The 22,761-nt window shown below is 40.3% G+C and overlaps 1 long non-coding RNA gene across 1 annotated transcript; it reads right to left on the reverse strand.

Moving 5' to 3' along the window:
* Positions 1-3,181: 3,181 nt before the first annotated feature.
* Positions 3,182-6,860, reverse strand: LOC140526463 (uncharacterized). The gene is made up of 5 exons (XR_011974385.1): positions 6,766-6,860; positions 5,081-5,156; positions 4,642-4,705; positions 3,898-3,969; positions 3,182-3,209 (listed from the first exon to the last, which is right to left on the reverse strand). It is a non-coding gene; the product is annotated as an uncharacterized lncRNA (long non-coding RNA).
* Positions 6,861-22,761: the final 15,901 nt, after the last annotated feature.

Consider the following 22,761-nt stretch of genomic DNA (forward strand, 5'->3'; position numbering starts at 1 on the left):
CCCTTAAATATTTTCCTAGCCTAAGGTGTAATGAGACTATTTGCCCCCTCTCCTGTTCCCGCTGATCCAGGATTTTTCTGGGGATATATTTTATGGTCCTTTCAAGGTCATAAAAGGGGGAGGAGAGAGCTTTTGCTGATCACTCCATCATCCTGGCTTCTGGAAGTTCAAGTAGGTGACTTACAGATGTTTAATCCTCAGGCTGAAAGTCTCAGGAACTGCTGTGACTGATATCCAGGGCTCAGCAACTGTCACTTTCTTGACTGGTCACTCACCCTGGGCTGGTGGTCTGCTGGTTCCACCTACTGCTATCTCAGGTTTCCCAGGGCCCTCTCACTCCAGTGTGCTGCATGGACTGTACTGTGTGCTGTGGGCTTACCCCCAGGGAACAGATCCTTCCTGTGTATATTCCAGTCTGTCCTGGGCTTTGAATCTGCACAGTCTGTCTCCTACTGGATTCTGAACCTCCAAAATTTGGTCAGATTCTCTTTTTAGAGGTATCTGAAGGAGTTTGTCTAAGAGCTTAGGTGAGTTGTTGCTCTGACTGCCATCTTGGCTCCACCTCCTAGTTACTTTTTCTGACTCTCCCTGCCTCCCTTCTTTCTTTTCTCTTTCCCTTCAACTTTACCAATTTCCATCTTTCCCTCCTATATTTTTCCCTCTCTCCCTGTCTGCCTTCCTTCATTACACCCTCCATCCCTCTTTCTTTGCTTCCTTCCACTCCTTTCTTACTTCCTTCCTTGCTGCTCAATTTCCTTCCAGTCTTTTCTTCCTTTTTTCCTTCCTTCCTCTCTATTTTGCTTGTTTTCTTCCATTCTATCTTCCTTATTCCTTCCCGTCAAGTGTTCTTCTACTCTGCTTTTTCCTCTTTCTTCTTCCTCCTTTCCCTGCTTTTCCCCCTGTCTTCAGATAGCTGCAGGGAGGATGGATCACTTGCCTTCACCAAAGGACTAAAAGAGTCATTGGATCACAGGCCAATTGCTTTAGAGCTCATTTGAGGTCATCTAGTCTAGCTCCCTCATTTTAGATGTTAGGAATTTGTGGCCCAGAGAAGTGAAAGTCTGTAAGTGGTGAAATACAGTTGGTTCTTTTATATGAATATATATTCACTTAATTGTAGCCTTCTGTAGGAGGGGTGGAGGAAGGGAGGGAAAGGACAAAGTGAAAAGTGTGCAACAGAGAAGAAAAGTTAAAAGGAAGTGAAGAAAAGATGGATAGCTCTCAACACTACACTTAGAATTTATTATATAGGCTTTCTGAAATAGAAATGTATTGCTATTATTTTAAATCCTCTCTAATGTTCTGTTGTGCATATGATATGTTGTTTTCTCCTTTTAATTCATATTTAAGTATTAATACTTACATTGATCATGTTTCTGTTTCTTTTCTCATTGAGTACTTAAGTTAAAGTGTTTAAGTGTAAAATAAGATAAAAAAGAAAGTTATATTTTTTAAAAAAAGAAACAAAAAAGAAATAATGTTGGTTCTCTAATGAAATAAAGAAAAACCAAATAAGATACAGAAGGAAAGCTGCAAGCAACTCTGATAAATAGCCCTGCTATTCCATGCAGTGTTTAAGGAAAGGGAAAGGAAATGAATATTGCCACTAGATTGTATGCTTGCCTACAACCTAATTGTTTTGGGGAGGGACATGGGATGAACATGATAGAGAAGAAAGACAAATAAGCTTTGAGGGTTCACTGCATTGCCACCCCAAGAGGATCCCCTCATATGGATTTCTTCCTTGTGATCTCCTGAGGCTGGAAGACCACAGGGAATTTAGATACTTGAAAGGAAAAATTGTGCTGCATTTTTTTCTCATAATGCAGGGTACAATGTTCTCTTGTCATGACTCAGGAAAGGGAGTGAAATTATGAGATCAAGTCACTGAACAAATGCCTTTTACTTTTTTCATGCAGAAACTGGGCCAGAAAGGTTAATTGATTTAGTCAAAGTAGCATAACTTCTCAGTCACTAAACAAGGACTCAGCAGTGAAATCATCAGAGGACAGTCAGACTTCATGGACAATGGGGTTATCTTCCAGTCAGTGACCCCATCACCGGTACATTAACTATCACCTCCAAAATCCTGTGGAAGTCCCAACCTTCTACTGAACAAATCTGCCAAGCCATCAGGACTCCCTGCTCTGGGAAAAAAGACGTTTGGTAAAGCATGTGAGTTACTAAGTCATCAAAGACATCACTCTCCTCATCCCCAGCCTTAATTCTCCCCAGTTACTATCCACTTATGCCATCTTTTATACCATACCTTAGAAAACTTCTCCACTGAACAAACGCTCCTTTTCCTTCCATTATTTCCCCATCACATTTACTCCTTTTCTAGTGATCCCTGAATCAGAACTTTTTCCTAAAGGTTCTCTCACTCTCAGTATCCTCTTCAAAGATGGTTGATTCTTCAACAGTCTCACATTTCCAGAACCATGAAGACCATGGAAAGGATGGATTGCTCCTCACATCCCTCTGTCCCTTTCCTGCCTTCCCTTTGTCAGTACCAACCAGGAAAGGATATTTTCTCCTAGTATAGGTTTTACTAATCCTCCTACAGATTTTAGGTGTTGTCCCCTATAAAACTCCATCTCACTTTGTCTTTAACAGCAAATTCAGGACCTCATTCATAGACTTCAACACCAGATCAGTACTTTTATGGTCTTGAATACCACCTTCTACCTTGTTTCTCATTCTTCTTAACTTCCAGGACTCCAGGACATTTTTCTCTTATGCATAAGATGACAGAGCTTCAACCCTTCTCTCCCCCACCCAGTCGCGCCTACATTAAATTGACTTTGCCAGTATTCCTCGTGGTAGCTCTGCCTGGACCACTTCACATAATTTATGTGCCATGGGCAGCAAGAAAGTGCATTAAGACCATTCTGAGTGCTCAACATTGAGATCAGTCCCTTCTCTTGAGAGCTTCCACAAGGAATATAAGCCCAGTCCAAGTTAGTCCCCGCTGGAGAGGATTTAATGAGGGGCAAGGAAAATAAGCATACTCCACATGTACTGAAGTAGTAGGAAGTTTATTGTAAAGGAAACAAGGGGGGAGGAACACACAGTCCAAAAAGAATCTTTAGGTAAAGAAAGTGGCTCCAATAAGTTCAGGCAAGGAGACCATGGCAGGAGTCAGGAGAGGGAAAGCATTTTTCTCATCAGACATGAGATACAGCAATATGTCCTCCAGCCTTAAATGGCTTCAGATGGAAGGAAAAAAAGATCAAGAAGGTCTTCAGTCAGGTGAAAATGTAGCCAAAACTCTGTCATGCTAGTGACCAGTTCTGACGTTCAATATCTTCTGTATTATTCCATTGCTTTCTTTTCCAAACAATCTAATCCTGTCAGTCAGAATATTATTCATTTTTGGAGCTATGGTAGAGCAGGAGAGTCTAGCTTCAGACAAACACTGGCATAGGTGCCTTTCTGAGGTCATTATACAGTTCTAAATTTTAGGATTTCTATTTCACACTCTAGGATTCAGGGTTATAGGACATTGGTATGAGAATTTGCACCTCATCCTGCCAGCAACTAGGTGTTCATCTGCTGTCTCAGGAATCTCTACAACAAGCCTGCATTCCCCAGGTTCTAGTTCTCCTTTATCTTCCCTCAATAGGGAAGATTCCTTGAGGGTAGGCATTGAGTTAATTATTTGTATTGATATCGACAGCGTTTAATAGGGAGCCTCTTATATAGTAAGCATTCAGTACATTCTATCTCTCTGTCTCTGTCTGTCTGTCTGTTCCTCCCTTCTTCCCTCCCTCATTCCCTCTCATCCCACAAAGTATGTTCTAATTTTGAAAATTCTTAGATTCTCTGTTCCCAGAAAAACTGTTTTGCCAATACAGGAAATCAAAGAGAATATATAATTTTCAATGTAATACTTACATCTGTGGATAGGGGAGGTTGTTCATCCAATGAAGAATTAGACTGCAACAATGACATTCCCACGTATCAGGTCTAAAAGAAAGAGCATGTGTTGCACATGAGATGCAGTCAAGAGGAATGAAAGGGACTGGGGGGCTTCCAACTAATTCTAGTATTGAAAAAGAAGGGAAAAGAAAGATGTCTTCTAGAGGACAGGGCTGAGGAAATGGAAATAGGTCTACACTGTCACTTCTCATCCCCTTCCTCATGCAGTTGATTCTGAGGAGAGAGAGCTGGACTTCACAAGGGAAGTCAGGAGCAATGGTTTGTGGGAAAGGCCTCCCTATACACTGACATTTGCAGTCAATCAGTAATTCAATTAATACTCATTGAATCTGAGGAAATGACCAATACCTGGGAGCAAGGGATAACCTAGTTCTCATAGCTCAGTAAATCTTAGAATACCATGGACTGGGCCCAACCCATTGGCCATCAGAGGGGTAGGGGCTCTCAGCCAGGATTTTCCTGGGAATTCCAAGAAAGCTAAGGAGCAGTCATCCCTTTGCTGCTTGGACTCAGTTCTCAGTCACTCCAGTGGGGAAAGGGTCAGATTAGTACTACAAGAAAAAATTTACAATGACTAGTTAAGGCAACTATTGTTTTTTGGCATGAAATCATTGAACCTCCAGTTCAACAAGGGCACAAAGGTAATTAGTCTGAGTAACTCAACCAATTATAGAAAGATTGGTGAGAGCAGATACTTACTTTCTGCTCCTTCTACTAGTCCTGGAGGCACCAATTCTACTGCAGTCTTGACCAAAGGGCAGACCTGCAGGAGGAATGGATGAGCATGAGATCATTAAGCAAGAGAACAGAGCCAGAGAGTACAGTTCTCAAGAGGGGTCAAGGCCCAAGTTAGCTGACCTGGGAGTAAGCTTATGGACCCATCACACTTGGGAATGTTTAGTTCAGAATGTTTAGTTCCACAAGATGGATTCCAGGACTGGGAAGAATCTTAAACATGATGTCACCTAATCCACCCCCTCCCCTTCTTTCATAGTGGAAGGGGCTCACCACAGTCCACACCATAAGCCAGACACCAAGCATAGGCCAGGTCCCCAGCCTTAGGACTCCTACTCCTCTTTGCACTGTCCAGGAATAAAAAATTGAACTGCAAGTAACCAGATCAAGTCTTCCCACTTACTAATTGATTGACCGCCGCCTTAACCACTTCACTCACTGCTGTAGATGCAATGTTCAGCAAACTTCCGAGGAACTTCCTAAAAGAAGAAGAAATTGAGTGACAGAGTGTTTCCAGTCAGCTGAGGATCCCAGGTCAATCCCCTCCCTCCAGAAACTACCTAACCTATGGGAAACATCTCAGTTAGCTCCAGAGAAGGGCTGTGTGGCAGAATTTCTCTTTCCCTCTGAAACGTCTGACTATCTCAGTCAGGAAAATATAAGTGAGACCTGAGGGGTACTTCTGGATAGTCTGTCTCCCAGGAGCCAGGTAGGAAACTCTCCTTTATTATGATATTCATTTATAGATTTCACTGGAAGTTACTTTCAAAGTCATCTAGTCCAAGCCTACACTAGATACCTAGGAGAAACTTGAGAAATGCTTAGGGAATGAAACTGCATTCCCTCAAACCCCCTTTATTTGGAGAGATGAGGGAACAGAGGGTCAATGCATCATCCAAGGTCACAGGGAAATTAAGCATTTGAACAGGACCTGGAGCCCATATGTGCTGGCCCCCACGGAGAGTTCTGTTTCCACTCTTGCTCTGCTTCCCCAAAAGTAGTAGCATGTACTGGATGGAGGTCAGGACAGTATGATGGCATATTCCATCGTGTCTTTTAATTAGTTTGGGGGAAGAGTGAGAAGCTTCCAAAGACAGGACAGGACAGAATAAATGTCCCAAATGTCAATCATTCTGATGCCAGAATTCCAGAGACACTTCATTCCTTTTCTCATAAAATGATTATAAAGTAGCTACTGTGAACAGAGAAGTATTCTGGATTCTGAAGGATCAATAAAGATCCCACTGCTGTGAAGCTCACAGTCTAATAGGATAGGGTTCACATCTGTATCTCTTACTAAAGAAGAAAGTAAGGAAGGGAGAAGTGAATGCATTGGTAACAACAATCCCAGAGTTTTGATAGGCTAAACAGTTTTCCCGTGTGACCCAATTCAGAATAATTGCAGTGCTTTGTGGCATAAGTTGATCCTTTTTAATAAAGCTGAATCAGTCCCCCACAGGAATCTTGACTTGGTTGATGTCCAATGCACAAGAAATGACAAAGGTATGAGCATGAAACCAGGAATTATATCTACCATGTCATCATTTTCTCTTCTATACCAGATGTTTCCATCAACTCAAGGAAAAGTCACTATAGTCCAGTCCTTCAAGACCTTAGCATCCCTTGAAATCAGCACATTTAGAGCATAAACTCTCCTGGTGAATCTTGAAACCACTCCTGTTACTTTCCTGCCCCTGTCCTAGTCCACATCACTCCCTCAGTTGCACCTGGACAAGCCTTTCATCTCTTCCTTCTCTAGCAAAAATTAGCTTTTCCTCAGGAGAGTTCCCAGACCTTATGGGTACCATTCATTTTCCTATCCCTCCTCCTCCAGATTACACAGTGCCCTTAGTACTGCAATGTTTCTCTGACTGAGACAGAAAAAGTCCGTTTCCCTAGCTATACCAGGAGACCTTTTGAGATTCAATGTCGCCAAGAAGACATGAAACTAGGATTCCTGTGACTAAGGAGAGTGCCCCTTTCTCCCTTGAGGACCATGGGCCAAAGCAGTGGACACACATAAGCATATCTACCAAGCACATGAATCACATACCACCATGGGGCCCCTAGACCTCTTGGGTGACTCACAAGTTCTTATATGAGATGTTAAGAAGTTGAGAGCTTGTCTGACATTTGGTAACACTAAGTTGAGGTTGTCCATCTTCGCCTTTTACAGCTGCTAGTTCAAGTTCTGCGTCTGCTTTTACAGTGACATTAATCGGCCCAAAAAGCACTCTAGAGAAAGAAGATATGGAAATTAGAAAACGAGCTCCATTGTTTGCCCAATGTCTTCATGAAAACTGAAGAGAGCTAAACTAAGGCCCCACACCCAGGAAAACTGATAGGATCCTGAACATCTCCCACCTTGACTCAACTTGAGACCCTACTTGCAAGCGGCTTCTGCTTCAGCAAAGCACTTTCCCCTTCATCTTCTTATTTGGTTCTCATGAGAGAACTGCTTGGTTGACAGACTTGATATTATTGTGCCCATTTTTACAGACAAGGAAACAGAGGGTATGCACATTGCTCAATGTCACAGGGAAACCCTTGCCCCAAGATTCTGCTGTTTCCCCTTTTTATGGCAAGAAAGATATATGGCTAATTCCAGTTTCTTCTTCCCAATACAAACCAGAAATGGGACAGTAGGCAGAGAGGTAATGAGCATCACAATGTTAGGAGAAATGAGATATTAGGAATTATGATGCTCCCATTCACGTACAAAAAGCCATTTTTTATCTTACTCTAAAATGATCCTCAAACAAAAAGGGCAGTTTTGTATTTTGTCACTAAAGTGTTTCCCCGCGATTTCTGTCAGGAAAGGTGAGCAGAATGAGCTCCCAGGAATAAGAGTAATCACAACAATTCTGCACACTTCCTTGGTGATTCTTGATTGACAGAACACTTTCCTTCCAATGACCTTATGTAGTCATGTGCCTCCCTCTCTTCTCTTTGTCTTGTTCACTTGCCAACTCTATCCTGGTGGATTTGCTCAAGAAACATTGGAACCAAAAAGATCTGTTTCTGCCATGCTAATACAGCCCCTGCAGGGTTCCACCTTCCAGTGAATAGAGCCTCCAGGACACAAAAGAATCACTTACGTGTTCACTGTCACAGAAAAATCCAAGGGTACACTGAGAGAGAGACTCTCTTTGCCTTCATTTTCTTGAAGGGAAATTTTCAGGAGGTCGGCATTGTTAATATCGAACCTGCGCAGAGAAGCCAAGGGAGAGAGAGATGACAATACTTGATAACTTTCCTAGAACCACCCCTTTCTGATACATCTTGAACCTGAAACCAAACCCTGCCCAAATGTGACTCTTCTCTTAAACCACAAGTGGTCTCTGAGGACAGAAAAAGAGAATGTTTTCACCCAAATGAACCATAGATTTTGAACCACAACACGAGTGCACACTCTTCATCCTATCCCTAAGCTAAGCGATTGAGATCACCTTGGAAAATGGAAGCATGATTAAGCAGACCCAATGGAAGTTGCAGTTGTCAACATCCCTCTTTGCCACATTGCCCCATGGACAGGTATTGGACAGCCCCCTTCATTCACTAAAACCCTTTACTAAATTGGACTGCCCTCAGTCCCACTGTGGGAGATTGCCTGATACTCATATTACAAGTGGAGTATGACTTGATCAATAAGGAAGACTCACGAAACTAATCCCCCAGTGAGTGTAGACAAAGTTCTCAGCAGATTTCCAACAACTGGTGTGTCCAGAACCTTTTGTAGCAAGTCCGCATTGCTGAGATCTTTCAGAAGAGTTGTCACACTGTTCTTTAGACCTGGGAAAAGAATTTCCATTTTGACTATTGCTTACAGAGGAACGAGAGCAATTTGGTGTCAAGGCAGTAGCCCTGGACTTTCTACCTAGTTGTCTAGTTCTCTCTGGGAGCCAGGTTTCTCCTGACCCAAGTGAGCCACTGAATTATTTACCCTCCACTGTCCCTCACAGCTATATTGATTTACCCCTATGATGCTAGAAATGCTGTAGTTTTACTCATTTTCAAGCCCCATGTCCCCAGATACAATGATTGAGCCATTTCAGTGGCACTCTCCTCCAGACCCAGCAGCCTTTTATAAGAGGAAACATCTGGGGCTAAAGAGAAAAGGAGACTTGCTCTATGCCCTACAGAAGACAAGAGCAGCTTTCCTCTCCTAATGGCTGGTTGAAACCCACATTCTCTGCTTCCAAATTCAAGGCCACACGGCACCATATTCTCTCAGAATGAAAGTTGCAAACATACTCATGGGTCCTCTGGAAAGGCAAGGATCTCTTACCCTTTCCTCTCAATTATAGAAATGCTTAGGCAGCTAAATGGCATGATGCAGACAGCCCTGGGCCTGGTGTCAGAAAGACCCTAGTTAATGTCTAGCTTCAGACTTAACTGTGTGACCCCAGGCTAAGATCACTTAGGCTAGCTGGCCTGAATTACTTCAGTTGCAAAATTGCAACAATCGCTCCATGTACCTCCCAGGCTTGTTGTGAGGATCAAATGAAATCACAACTGTAAAGCACTCTGCCTGTTGCCTGGCACTGTAGTAAGCACTACATGAATGTTGGCATAATCAGCACTATCTGAAGGTTTATGGTGAGGATGATGCTGCAGGAGGAGGTTATATGTGAATCAGTAGGCCCCAGAGGAATGCTATTGGCAGGATTTGAATGGTTTCCCCATTCCTGCTCTCACCACAACCTCCCACCACCTTACCTCCCAAGGTCAGCCACACCTCCTAGTCTTATCACCCTTTGTCCCAGTGGTCTTTTCACTTCAGGCCTGGGGTTCCCTGGAAAGGGATCAAGTCTAATTAAGATGGGAACTTACTGTCAATGATATCTACAAGTACTCCGGAGTCTTCTTCTTTCTCCTGAGCCAAGCTCTGTGGGAACTGGCCACACAGGAGCACAAGTCCTAAAAGCAGCAAGGTCTTCATATCTAATATGAAAAAAAGGAATAAATATTTTAGACAATATTTGAATTAAAACACACTTTGCAAATCAGATTCTCCCTCTATATATGCTTAGCATTGTTAAAATTCCCTAAATAATCTCATTGTTATTCCATTCAGACTAAGGCAAAGATAAAGGCTTAAAACAATGAGGTGAATAAAGAAGAGAAGAAGTTCAATGCCCTTTCCACCTCAAGATCCCTACAGTACTTCCAGGTGAGGAAAGTTTCTGTCCTGAAACTCCAAGTGAAACTTTCGAGGGAGTGTGGAGGGGAATGGTCACGATCCCCTCTCTTTGACCCTTCACACATGCCATGTTTCTCTAGACAAAATGGAAGAAAACTCCTTAAGTTTTCAGTCTTTCTTGAATCTATATTTTCATCTGTTGCCAATCCTTAGGGATAGAGTTCGAAATGCTCCTGATGTGCAATGCGGAATACCATTTTTCATTTTTTTTCCTAACATCACCAGTTGCCTATGTCTGGGAAGGCCCCAAAAGTCTTGTCAGTGCCTGCCTCCTATCACCCTCCTCTAGTTCTGCTGTGATTCCCATGAGGTCATGTTCTTCTCAGAGCTGCACCATCAGAGAAGCTAAGTGGTGTGGGCTAAATGGCCTGGAGTCAAAAGTCCTGGCACCCTCTTGTTTCCTTTCCACTGACTCCCTCCATGCAGAATAATGCTAATTCGTCTTCCAGCTCTAAGATTCTAGGTTCCCAATGAGAGAAACCTGAAGTCTTGTACAACTGTCTGGAAATCAAGACTCAGCCCAATGATTTTTGTTCTGTTTGCAGCCCCAATGTTTGGGCACCATTCAAAACAATTCATTGTGTAGCCCTGAACATGCAGGATGATAAGTCTTCCACTCTATCCTGAAAACAACTGAGCTGAGTCAAGCTGAGCTTCAGAGGATTCATTCTTTATCTCAAAGAGAAAGCTATTGTGGAGAAATCGTTCAATTCTTCTTTTCTAAAATTAAAGGACATTTAAATAGAATTTTTGACCAAAATGTCCAAACCACAGAGGAACTTAGAGAAGAACTGTTCTAAGCATCTCATTTCATAGAGAAAAGAACTAAGGGTCTCAGATTAAAAGGTACTTGACCAAGTGACACAGTCAGTTCTGAGCAGCATCTGTGTCACTTACAAAGCAATATTGATCCATATTTACAAGTGCAACAAAAGTAGGTAGTCCGTGGAATTCATCAAACCTGGTTGATTTAAAAGAGCCTCATGGAGATTGGTTGCAGATGACCAAATGGATAACAAGGAAATCTTTGAGGAAAAGTTCCTCATTCTGATACTCTAACCTTGAATCAGAGGCCTACAGAGATTTGGGCCAGGTCAGTCTCTAAAAGACCCCCTTGTCATGGGAACAGCAAAGTGATGTCCTACCCTCAGCCTATGGCCCCAGGGGAGGGTAGAGCTGGGCTGGTGGGTCTCACCTGGGTCTCACCAAGGACTCTCAACAGGAATCTCAAAGTCCTTCTCTACCTCTTCCTATAAAACTTTGCCTGTCAGCCACTTTTATATAGCAAGACTAGCTAGATGATGCCAGAATTTCAGTCAGATGATTGATTTTAAAAAAGTAGTTTGGAAGATGTGTCTCATGATGATTCCAATCATTCTCCGAAGTCAGTAACTGCTAATCACATTGCCAGAAGGGAGAAGCAGATGATTGATAGGCAAAGTAAAGAGATGTCAACATTATCTTGTACGTCATTCCAAACTTGAAGCTTGGATCAAGGGGGCCAAGTTGTAGGACTTTTCTTAAGAGTGCATTTCTTGCAGTGAGAGGGATGAGATTTGGGCCATGGAGACAGGGAACCTAAAGGAGTTGGGCAGACAGGTCACAGACCCAAAGTGGAGAAGTAGCTTTCCATTCTGACCTTCACATCATTCTGTATGGAGGGATGCATTTTCATGCTGGAGGGAGAATGGCTTCCAGTAGTAATAATGGATGAGCTACTCAGGGAAGTAGACTTTTGATTCTAAGCCTTCTCAGCTATGTCAGTTGATATTTCCTGATTTTTAAAAATTTTGAGGAGGAGGAATCACGAAAGTGACCTGAGCCTTGTTCAAACCTCTTCTTTATATTTCCCCAATGTGAAAGAAAAAGTGAAGAAGAAATTGTGCCACTCAAATTTCTAACAATTCACAGGAATTGGCTGAGGTCTTCTTTGATCCAGAACCTCATTAAATTAGCTCTGCCCCTCTTCCTCCAAATTAGTTGCATCGCTTAATTGTGTCCCAAAGTCTCCAGTTAATAATAAATTTGGGTTGAGTGACTAGGGCAAAGTTCCTGAATCTATATGAGTTGGGGACCCTGGCATAACAGGATTTCATGTATTTCTTGATAGTAGAAAAGCTGGATGGGAACAACAGATCCATAAAATACAATGGTGGAAAACAATGTCACTTCCAGTCAGGCAATTCCTGCAAGCTACTGCATAATCCAAGAGGTTGAGTATTAGAAAGAAAGAAAAGGATGAGGGCCCTGAAATCTCATTGACTCCCAGGGTGGCCCAAGCCAGGTCCTTCACTCCTCTTGGGCTTTTGTCTTTTACCAGAAGAGGGTCTTGCTTCTATTAGACGCATGTATTTTTTCAGAGAGCACTTAGATGCCACCACAGAGGCATATGGCAGTTGGCACAGACTAAAGTTAAGGAAAAGGGACAGGACTAACCCTGTTCCCTCCCTCCTATCCCTTTGGTATTCTGTTATTTTCCACCATGTCAAATTCTTGGTGACTCCATTTGGAATTTTCTTGGCAAAGAAATTGGAGATGTTTACTATTTCCTTCTCCAGATTGGTTTACAGATGAAAAACTGAGACAAACAGGGTTAAGTGACTTGCCCAGAGTCACACAACTAATACGTGTCTGAGGTCACATTTGAATTCAAGAAGATGTGTCTTCCAGACTCCAAGCTCAGCACTCTATCCACTGAACCCCTTAGCTGCCACTTCATTCCCACCATACCCTTAGATCCTAATATGCTCTCTTGCATAAATGTAGTCATAATTATTTTACTGTGACATATAAAAGTTGAAGAGATGGTTTCTGTGTAATCAATCCTTTTATTAATTATGCTAACAGATTATTCTTAAAAGCAGTCATTGTCAATCTGAAATGCCAAGACCCTCATGGAACCTACTCAATGCTTATATGCCTGTGAAATTGTGGGTGTTCCTGAGGGGGGCAATCAAATCTAATTGCTTACCAGTGGGTGAGAAGAATTAATATTATAATGAGAGGTGGGCTTCTTTTATTGAGGTGCTAAGGGACATGACTCATCACTCAGTCCTGAACAAAGAGACTTTTCTCTTATCCAGACTGCTCCCACCTTGGCCATTTGGACAAAAAGAGTCCACCTCTACTCAGACCTGACTGAGTGGAACCCCATGGGTCAGCATTCACTGTTGATTAAAACTTTTGTAAGTTATTCTAGTTGGATAGGGAGTCTCACCCCGGATCAAAAAGCATGTAAGCCAGGGATTTGAGCAATCTCCTTCATCAACAGTATTCTCCAGTTCAGTATCCTGAACAAACCACAAAAATCTCAAAATTTCATGATCTTATTTCAGTCATTGATTATTGACATGAGAAGGAAAGAATAATTTCTCTCAGTATGTTCAATTGAATTAAATGCCAGTGAGCACAAACTATGGATGTTTCCAACGTACCCTGAAGCCTTCAAACTCAAGCCCAGTGAGAGTCTTTCTGTTGCCTGATGGCAAGTCTATCCAAACCTGAAGACAGTCTTGTCCAATAGAAAGACAACCAGGATGTGATATTTCTTAACTCTCTCATTTCCTGAAGTCTCTCTCCCTCTGCATCAGTAGAAGTAGTACCTGCACTGATGATGACTCAGGTCCTTGATGGACATGAGTTTGAAAAAGTATTTTCCTCTCCATACCTGTGTAGAATAGGCAAGTCACAAAGAGAAGGGATAATATTGTGATAGAAACAACTCCAGAGTTGGTAGCCCAAGGAAGGAGTTCTGAATCTGCTGATTGATTTGTATGTCCTTGGACAAGAAGTCCTGTGTCCTCTATGGACTTCAATTTCCTAACCTGTAAAAATGAGATGACTTCAGGGGATGATCCTTAAGAGACCATTCAGCTCTGGATCCTACAATTATATCATTTCCAGTTATGAATGAGAAAATCAAAATGTGAGAGGGCAAGTCAAACACCCACAGTCACAAAGCTCAAGCTGGAGCCAGTCCTCCAGCCCTCATTCACTCTAAGTGCCATGCTCTGCCTCCCTCCCTCTCACAAATCATAAGTGAATTCCAATGAGGACCAGGCCCAGTCCTCTTTCAGGGCTGTTCTATGCTTTTACTCATTCTTTTGCCTATTAACTCTTTTCTCATCCTTCCCTTCCCAAGACTAACTCCATCTCTTTTCTCTTCACTCTCTTGATCCAAATCCCACTGAAACCAAAATCTTCTGTGTTTTTCTCCATTATTTGTTGAGGACATAAAGCAATGTGTGGATAACTAAGCATAATTGACTTTGCTAAACTTCCATGGTAAAATTCACTGAGTGTAGCAGGGAAATCCTCCATTTGCCAAATTCTCGGACAAAGAAGGAATTCTCTTGGACTGTTTTGTTTGGGTTTTTTTGTCTCCACCTTGAAATTTTCACTGGACTACTGGACCAGGGATCTCTCAACTGTGGTCAGTCACAGCCTTCTCTTTCCAATGGAATAGAACCAACATCTAGTAAGAGGATTGTGGAAAATTGGAAGATTGAAAGGGACAGGTACAATACTTTCCCTTTTTTTCTTTTTTGTAAAATTTAATTGATTTATTTGTTCTCAGTTTTCAACAATCACTTCCATAAGTTTTAAATTTTCTCCCCCTTCTTTCTCCCTTCCTCCCTGAGATAGCATGCAATCTTCTATGGGTTCTAGACTTATATTCTTATTGAACACATTTTCACATTTGTCATTTTGCATAGGAGAATTGAAATGAATTTGAGAAATCATGAGAAAAACCAAATCCAACATATAACATAAGAGAAATTAGTCTGCTTCATTCTGTGTTCTGATTCCATAATTTTTTCTCTTGGTGTGGATGGAATTTTGCCTTAAGAGTCCTTTGGGAATGTTTTAGGTTCTTCTATTTCTATAAAGGGCTAAGTCTATCAGAAGCAGTCCTCACACACTATGGCTGTTACTGTGTATAATATTCTCCTAGTTCTGCTCATTTCACTCAGCTTCAATTGATATGTCTTTCCAGATTTTTCTAAAGTCTGACTATTCATCATTTTTTATAGCACAATAGTGTTCCATTACATTCATATACTACACCTTGCTCAGCCATACCCCAGTGGATGGACTTTCCCTTGATTTCCAGTTCTTGTCCACCACAAAAAGAGCTGCTATAAATATTTTTGTATATGTAAGATTTTTTCACATTCTTATGATCTCTTTGGGATACAGCCCTAGAAGCAATATTGCTCAGTGAAAGGCTATGCACATTTCTGTAGCCCTTTGTGCAGAGTTTCAAGTTGTTCCCCAGAAACCCTTTTTTCTTTTCTTTTGAGCATATTTTCAAATACTTTATGGCAAAAATGTCAGAAGTAATACCGTCAATGTGGTAATTACTACATATAGACTATATATGAAAGATAACAATGGTTTGTTTTAGTATGTATATTTTTACATATGTGTCTAATAGATTAAAATTCACCTTATTTATTTCCTCCTACTGGAAAAAAAAGTCCTCTCCAATTACCCAAGGGACCCAACCCAGTGGTAGCTGTAATAAGGACTCATAGCTTGGTGGGACCAATAACAGGTAGAAAGTGTGTTAGCCCACTCTCCTCAGGGATCAAGGTGGTAGAGGAGAGAGTTTGTGCCACAACTATTGGAAGTTTTGTACTTCTTTCTTGCTATATATTTAAATATTTTTTGGTAAAAGCTTATTTTAATTCATTAAGTGTAAGTGGAATATTAATTACTGGGTGATGAAAGTCAGAAAACATAGAAATAGGGACATAAACTGGCAGCACTTGAGAAAAAAAAAACCCAGCTCTTCACTATAGTCCTAGACCTCTGGGCAGGGATGTGGGAGGGAGAAAGAAGAGAAAAGAGCTTTTATTTTACTTTATTTGATTTTATTTGTTTTCACTGTTCTACAATCACTTCCATATATTATAGATTTCCCCTCCCTCCCCCTTATCCTCCCCTCCTCGCTCCCTCCCTAAGACAGCATACAATTTTATGTATGTTCTACACATACATTCTTATTAAATACATTTTCACCTTAGTCATGTTGCATAGAAGAATTAAAATGAATGGGAGAAATCATAAAACAAACCAAAACATAATAAAAAAGAAAATGATCTGCTTTGTTCTGCAATCGAATCCCATGGTTCTTTCTTTGGATGTTGAAAGTATTTTGCCTTAAGAGAGCATAGGAAGTTATTTAAGTCCTTGCACTGTATACAGAGTTCTACAGGTTCTGCTCCTTTCACTCACCATCAGTTCATACAAGTCTTTCCAGGCCTCTCGGAAGTCTTCCTGTTCATCATTTCTTATAGCACAATAGTATTCCATTACATTCATATACCACAATTTATTCAACCATTCCCCAATTGATGGGCATTCCCAGTTTTTGGACACCACAAAGATAACTGCTATAAACATTTTTGTACAAGTGAGATCCTTTCCCATTTTTATGATCTCTTGGGGATATAGTCCTAGAGGTGGTATTGCTGAGTCAAAGGGCATGCACATTTTTGTAGCCTTTTGGAAATAGTTCCAAATTGCTCTCCAGAATAGTTGGATCAGCTCACAGCTCCACCAACAATGAATTAGTTTTCCAGCTCTCCCACATCTTCTCCAACAATTATCATCTTCCTGTTCTGTCATGCTAGCCAGTTTGATAGGTGTGATGTGGTATCTCAGAGTTGTTTTAACGTGCATCAATAGTTATTTAGAACATTTTTTATATGACTATAGGTAGCTTTAATTTCTTCCTCTGAAAATTGTGTATTCATATCCTTTTACCATTTATCAATTGGGGAATGACTTATATTCTTGTACATTTGACTCAGTTCTCTGTAGATTTTAGAAATGAGGCCTTCATCACAGACATTATGTGGAAAAATTCTTTCCAAATTTTCTGCTTCCCCCCTAATCTTGGTTGCATTGGGTTAGGTTGTGCAAAAACTTTTCAGTTGAATGTAATCAAAATTATCCATTTTGCACTTCATGGTGATTCTGTCTCTTATTTAGTCAAAAATTCTTCCCTTCTCCAAAAATCTGATAAATACACTATTCCTTCCTCCACTAATTTGTTTATAGTATCAATCTTTATACCTAGATCATGTACCCATTTGGACTTTATTCTTGCGTATATAGTGTCAGGCATTAGTCTATGCCTAGTTTGTGCCACACTGTTATTCAGTTTTCCTGGCAATTTTTATCAAAACGGTGAGTTCCTATGCAAGAAACTGGGGTCCTTGGGTTTTTCAAAGAGCAGATTGTTATGTTCACTGACTACTGAGTCTTGAGTACTTAACTTATTCTACTGGTCTACCCCTTCTGTTTCTTAGCCAGTACCAAGTGGTTTTGACAATTGCTGCTTTATAATCCAATTTGCAATCTGGTAGAGCTAGGCCACCTTCCCTAGCACTTTTTTTCATTAGTTCCCTTGATATTCTGGACCTCTTGTTCTTCTAAATGAGTTTTGACATTATTTTGTCTAGCTCTAGAAAATAATTGTCTGATAATTTGATTGGTATGCTGCTGAATAAGTAAATTAAGTTAGGTAGAATTGTCATTTTTTTTTATATTAGCTTGGCCTGCCCATGAGTAACGGATGTTTTTCCAATTACTTAGATCTGACTTCATTTGTGCAAAAAGTGTTTGGTAAGTTGCCAGGCCTAGAGGCCTGAGGGCTACCCGAGTCTTCTTACCTCTATCCCGAGGTCTTCGGTTGGCCAAACCGGATGCTTGTATGAGAGAAAGGATGTTCCAGAGTCGAACAAGGGTTGAGCTTTATTTCAGGGTCTAGTTACAAGTGCAGGGGAATTCTTCCTTAGGAGGGAGCGAAGAATCTCCCAAGGAGGCAAAGATCTTACAATAAGAGATTGGAAGTAGAAGTGTAAGTGGGGAGAGAGGGGGAGGGGAGAGAAGAGAGAGGAAAAGAGGAGCCTTGTTGTCCTCACGGCTCCGGCCCCTCCGCCCAAGAGAACTTTCAGGCTTTCCTGATCCTACTTAAACCCTCCAGCAGCATAGTTTGCATCTGAATACCATGCTGTTAGATAACAATAGTGTGCCCAGATCCGGGACAATCTCGAGGGCGGGGAGAGCTCTCTCCCATCACGTTTCTCACGGGAAGAGGCGGAAATACACGAGATAGCTCGGTTCACCTCAATTCCCAGTCGTTTCCTGGGGGGTCTCATGAGAACTCTAAGATTTAGAAGTTCCCACCTTTACCCGCCCGAGACTGTCCACCTGGAATTGAGCTTCCATCCCCAACAGTAAGTGTGTTCATATATTCCCTGGATTTGTTTTGGCAGGTAGACTCCCAAATATTTCATAGTGTCTATCCTACCTTTAAATGGGATTTCTCTTTCTATCTCTTCCTGTTGGGGTTTGTTAGCAATATATAGAAATGCAAAAGATTTCTGTGGTTTTTTGGGGTTTTTTTGATAACCTGCTACTTGGCTAAAGTTGTTTATTATTTCAAGTATTTTTTAACTTGAATCTCTGGGATTCTCTAAGTATATTATCATATCATCTGCAAAGACTGATAACTTAGTTTCTTCTTTACATATTCTAATTCATTCAATTTCTTTATCTTGTCTAATTGCTACAGCTAACATTTCTAGTACCATATTGAATAATAGTGGTGATAAGGGATATCCTTGCTTCATCCCTGATCTTATTGGAAATTAATCTAGCTTGTCCCCATTGCATATACTGCTTGCTGATGGTTTTAGGTAGATACTATTTATTACTTTATGGAAAGTTCCATTTGTTCCTATGCTTTCCAGTGTTTTCAATAGGAATGGGTGTTGCATTTTGTCAAAAGCTTTTTATGCATCTATTGAGATAATCATGTGGTTTTTTTTTTAGTTTTGTCGTTGATATGATCAATAATGCTGAGTTTTCCTAATATTGAACCATCCCTGCATTCTTGATAAAAATTCTACCTGATCATAATGTATTATTCTAGGGATAAGTTGTTGTATTCTTTTTGCTGAAATTGTATTTAAAATTTTTCCATCTATATTCATTAGAGAAATTTTTTCTCTTTCTTTTTTCTTTCTCTGTTTTGTCTCTTTCTGATTTAGGTATCAAAACCATATTTGTATCACAAAAAGAATTTGAGAGGGATCCTTCTTCCCCAATTTTCCCAAATAGTTTATACATAATTGGAATTAACTGTTCTTTAAATATTTGATAAAATTCACTTGTAAATCCATCTGGCCCTGGAGATTTTTTCCTAGGGAGTTCATTAATGTCTTGTTCAACTTCTTTTTTTGAGATGAGGTTATTTACTTCTTCTTCTGTTAATCTAGGCTATTTATATTTTTTAAAATAATCATCTATCCCATTTACATTGTTGAATTTATGGGCATAAAGTTGGGCAAAGTAATGTCTAATTATTGTTTCAGTTTCTTCCTCATTGGAGGTGAGTTTTCTTTCTTTTTTTAAATCAAATTTACCAAAGGTTTACCAATTTTATTGGGTTTTTCATAAAACCAACTCTTACTTTTATTTATTAGTTCAGCAGTTTTGCTAATTTCAATTTTATTAGTCTCTCCTTTGGTTTTCAGTATTTCTAATTTGGTATTTACCTGGGAATTTTCAATTTGTTCTTTTTCTAGTTTTTTCAGCTGCATGTCCAATTCATTGATCTCCTCTTTCTCTATTTTATTCATGTAGATATTCAAAGACATAAAGTTATCCCTAAGAACTGTTTTTGCAATATCCTATAAGATTTCATAGGTTTTCTCATTATTGTCATTCTCTTGACTGAAGTTGTTGATTGTTTCTATGATTTGTTGTTTAACCCACTCATTTCTTAGGATTAGATTATTTAGTTTCCAATTAATTTTAGCTCTCTCTTTCCATGGCCTTTTATTACATATAATTTTTATTGCATTATGATCTGAGAAGGATTCATTGACTGTCTCTGCCTTTTTGCACTGAATTGTGAGGTTTTTGTGCCCTAGTACATGGTAAATTTTTATATATGTGTCACGTGCAGCAGAAAAAAATTATATCCCTGTCCATCTCCATTCAATTTTCTCCAGAAATCTATTATATCTATCTTATGCAGAGTTTTATTCACCTCCTTAACTTTTTTCTTGTTTATTTTGAGGGCAGATTTATCAAGTTCAGAGTGGGGAAGGTTGAGGTCCCCCACTAGTATAGTTTTGCTGTCAATCTCTTCCTGTAACTCCCTTAACTTCTCCTCTAAGTATCTGGATGCTATACCACTTGGAGCATATATGTTTAGTAATGATATTACTTCCTTTTCTATGATGCCTTTTAGCAGGATATAGTTTCCTTCCTTATCTCTTTTTGATTATATCCATTTCTGCTTTTGCTTTGTCTGAGATTAGGATTGCTACCCCTGCTTTTTTTTAAATCAGATGAAGCAAAATATATTCTGCCCCAACCTTTTACCTTTATCCTGTGTATATCCCCCATTTCTAATGTGTTTCTTGTAAACAACATATTGTTGGATTATGGCTTTTGATGCAGTCTGCTGTCTGCCTTTTATGAGAGAGTTCATTTCATTCACATTCACAGTTGTGATTACATTCACAGATATGATTACAATCTGTATCTTTCCCTCCATCCTCTTTCCCTCCACAATAGAATTTTAATTTTTACCACCACCTCCAGCAGTCTTCCTTCTTTAAGTCCCCCTCCCTTTTACTCCCCTTTAACCTTACTACTTCTTCCCTCCCCTTTCTTCCCCCCTTCCCCTCCTGCTGCCTATAGAGCTAGTTAGATTTATATACCTAAGTTTGTTGTTCCCTCCTTGAACCAAATCAGATGAGAGTACCTCTCAACCAATGCTCATCTTCCTCCTCTCTTTCCCTCTACTATAACTTTGCACTTCTTCCTGTGATGTAATTTACCATTTTCTGCTTCCTCCTTTTCACATGTCCTATTACAATCTCTTTGCATACTTAAATCACATTTTTATCATCACATAATTTACTTTATATCCACTCTCACTATCTATGTATATCCCTTTTATATTTCATAATAGATAAACAATTCTGAACATTAACAAGTATCACCTTCCCTTATAAGGAGGTAAAAAAGTTTTTCCAAATTGAGTAACAAGTTTTTCTTTTCCCTTGTTTATGTTTTTTTGCCTCTCTTGAGACCTGTGTTTGAATATTGAATTTTCTACTGAGGTCTGGACTTTTTATCAAGATGGTCTGTGAATCTCTTATTTCATTGAATGTCTATCTCCTTGCTTGAAATATTATGCTCAACTTTCCTGGGTAATTGATCCTGGTTGTAGTTCCAGCTCCTTTGCCTTATGGAATATCATATTCCAATTCCTTCAGTCTTTTAATGTAGAAGCTGCAAGGTCCCGTGTGAACCTGATTGAAGCTCCTCGCTATTTCAATGGTCTCTTTCTGGCTGCCTGTAGTATTTTCTCCTTCACTTGATAGTTCTGGAATTTGGCAACAATAATCCTTATTGTTTTTGTTTTGGGATCCCTTTCAGGAGGACGTAAACAGTGTATTCTTTCAATGACTATTTTGCCCTCTGGATCTAGGACTTCTGGGCAGTTTTCCTTGATGATTTCCTGGAAGATATTGTTCAGGCTTTTTTTTCATCACAGCTTTCTGGTAGGCCAATGATTTTTAGATTTTCCCTCCTGGATTTATTTTCCAGGTTTATTGACTTTCCAATTAGATATTTTACATTTTCTTCCATCTTTTCTTTCTTTAGATTTTCTTTGACTAATTCTTGATGTCTCATACAGTCATTAGCTTCTACTTGCTGAATTCGAATTTTCACCAAATTGTATTCTTCAGTTAACCTTTGCATCCTCTTTGTCATTTATCTAATTATTCCTTTTAAGGATTTATTTTCTCCAGTTACTTTTTGTACTTCCTTTTCCATTTGTCCAATTTTCTTTTTCAAGGAGCTGTTCTCTTCAGTGAATTCTTTTTTCATACTTTTAAAATCGTTGGCCAGTTTTTCTTCTATTTCTCTAATTTGGCTTTTAAAATTGCCCTTCAGCTTTTCCAAGAGTGCTCTTTGTGCTTGTGATCAGTTCATAGTCCCTTCTGAAGTTTTGGACTTGAGTACAGTCTCAGTGATCACCTTTTTGATATTCATGTTTTGGTCCTTGTCCCCATAGAAAGATTCTGTGGTCTTTTCTTTCCTGATTTGCTTCTTACTCATGATAATGAGGCTGTGCATCTTCTGGCCTCTGGTCCTTTCAGCTAGAAGCTGAAAAACCTATTGCTGAACTGGCTGTTGTGAGAAAGTGGAGGCCAAGTGAAGTCATCTTGTGTTTCCCCAGAATTGCCCTGGAGCCAGCTTGTTAAGTGTGGAGGAGGGGTGGTCTGGACAAGGGAGGTCTCCTCAATTGAGCTAGAGCAAAAGCAAGCTTAGCAGTTGGTGATCTGGGCTGCCCTAGTATCTTCACACTTTCCCTGAGGTGCTGAGGCACCCCTGGGGTTCTAGTGTTGGTGGTTGCGGGGCTCCAACCCCCTGGGGCTCTGGATCTCCTCCTAGTTTGCTAAGGTGGGATTGTGTAGGACAGCTCCAGTCCTGTACTGTTCCCCTTCCACCACAGCAGAGGGGAATCCTCTTTAGCGATTTTTCTAGCCTCACATGCTACATGTTTGCTCCTTGTGCTGATCCCACTGATCCAGGATTTTTCTGGGGAAATATTTTGTGGTTCTCTCAAGGTCAACAAGGGGTGAGAGAGAGAGCATTTATGATAACACTGCCTTTTTTGGCTCCAAGAAGTTCAAGTAGGTGACTTTCCGACATTTAATCTTCAGACTGATAGTCTCAGGAGCAGCTGCTGCAGATACCTGGGGCTCCACAGCTCTCACTCGCTCAGTTTTGCTTGACACTGGTTCTGGGCTGAAATGCTTGAGATTTCACTGCCTCAG

The sequence above is a fragment of the Notamacropus eugenii genome, chromosome 1 (assembly GCF_028372415.1).
Source record: "Notamacropus eugenii isolate mMacEug1 chromosome 1, mMacEug1.pri_v2, whole genome shotgun sequence".
NCBI lineage: Eukaryota > Metazoa > Chordata > Mammalia > Diprotodontia > Macropodidae > Notamacropus > Notamacropus eugenii.